Genomic DNA, 2,319 nt, shown 5'->3' with positions numbered 1-2,319 from the left:
ATTTCATCTGATGAACTCATTTCCACATACATTATTATAACACAAATAAATTAATAAAAAGATGATTGGAAACCGATCGAGTATAATTAATCACATTTGTAGGAAAAGAATACAACATTATCAACACAATGTCTAAATCCATTGGTGAAATGAGAATTTACTTGTGACATAATAACTCTTAATAATATTAAATATATATATAACTCGTAGTCCAAGTATACATTTTTGTCGTCAAATTGATTTGAAAATTCACTTTTGAAATGACAATTAACTAGTGAGAGGCTCCACGAAATACTCCGATGAACTATATATATATATATATATATATATATATATATATATATATATATATATATATATATATATATATATATATATATATATATAGAGAGAGAGAGAGAGAGTACGTAAAATGACTTCTAGATGCATATTGTAACTATAGAAGTTCTTCAATTAAATCTGTCAAATGACATATTGTGATTTGTGGAAGTGAAGCCTTTCTAAGAACCTCAATGACCAACACCAACCTTAAAGTGAGTTGACAATTCACTTTTGAAATGATAATTAACTAGTAACATACTCTACCAACTACTTTAATGACCCTTATATATAAAATAGGTAAAGTCCCAAAATGTTTTCCAAAAGCTTATTATAATTGTGGAAGCTCTTCGATTAAATCTACCAAATTGCATATTGTTATTGTGGAAGTGAAACGTCTATAAGAACCTCGACGACCAAGACGAACCATGGAAGACAATTTTATGCTTGTCCAAAAATGGTAGCTTGTTTTTACTCGTTAACGCTAATCCACTATTTCTTAATTCCACGGGGACCACTGTATGGGTTTATTTGTTGGGTTGATGATGACAATGACCATAACAATTCGTTGGTAAATTATAGCTGGTTAGGTTAGTAAAACATCTTGAAACACATAATAGAAAGTTGAGGATATGCTTAGTTTGTAGTTGGGTTCTATCCTTAGCCATAATTTTTTACAAGTTGTACCATTTGGTAGAATCAATTGTGTTTTTAAACATACTGCTTGTGTTATTAGGCTGGAGGGAGTGATGCTACAGAAAACACACTCCCGCTTGTGTTATTAGGCTGGAGGGAGTGATGCTACAGAAACCACACTCCCTCCTGTGCCACATAGACGCCAATTTATAATTTCTCTCATTTTAACACTATGAAACCACATAGTGGGAGTGGGAATAATGTAGAGAGAGAGAGAGAGAGAGAGAGAGAGAACAAAAAAAGAAAAGAAGGTGATTGGTTGAGAGAAAGAGAAAGAGTGTGTGTGAGAGAGAGAGAGAGAGAGAGAGAGAGAGAGAGTGGAGAGTATAACAAATTTCTACCGCACTACGGCCAAGACCGCACTCGAACCGCATTCAGAGAAAGTGTTCTCCTGCCTGTGGCAAAAGTTGCAGTAGAATATACCACTCCCCACAGTCTTAATCGGTTAAACACTACCAATCTTAAGAATTATGATTAATAGTATCAATTGTGTTTGTGTTTTGTATAAGTTGTTTTCGATATTATAGCCAATTAACTGCTTTATATTATAATAGTAAACTAGGTGCAAGTTCCATGTATTACATGAGTTTATTCAAAAATAAAAAAAAAATAACAATTTGAAAAGTTTTAATTTATAAGAAAAATGAGAAAAAAATTGAATTATTAAAATTAATAAGACTTTAATGTATTGAATACATTACAAACCCTTTCTAATAAACATCTTACATATATATTACCTTATATATTAAATATTAAATTTTAATTTAATAAAATAAAAAATACAATAAAATGATAAATGAAAAATAGAAAATTCAAAATTTTAAGAAAATATCATATCCAAATGAATGAGAATAATACATGTAGCAAAATTTTTTTTATTTATTGGGAAGTACTCGAAAGCCAAATTATTTTCCTAATATCATTTCTTTTCTAAAAAATATACAAGCATAATTGTATGTTTACATGCCAAAGCTTGATGTTTCATACAACACTAAACAAAATCATCCATTAACAATTACAATTAAAGAAGATCCCCCCAAAATACAGGACATCCAATAACAAAAAGTAAAACCAAATGACTCAAATGAACTTGGGAATTCCAAGTTGTTAAAGCACGACACCAAGCACTCCAAAACCATACACATGAAGACCCCGCAATCGCACTAAGAGTCCACCTTGTATTTACCTCCACCTAAGCATCCTAATACTAAGGAACCGTTTAACAATACCCAGAAAATTGTTTTGGGGGTGGAAAAAAGATCTTTAACTAATTTTAATATTCTTTCCTTGGATCCAGAAACGGAT

Source organism: Lactuca saligna, chromosome 5 (genome assembly GCF_052625555.1).
Source record: "Lactuca saligna cultivar CGN05327 chromosome 5, ASM5262555v1, whole genome shotgun sequence".
In the NCBI taxonomy this organism is placed as follows: Eukaryota; Viridiplantae; Streptophyta; class Magnoliopsida; order Asterales; family Asteraceae; genus Lactuca; species Lactuca saligna.
Note: the sequence above shows the minus strand (reverse complement) of the source record.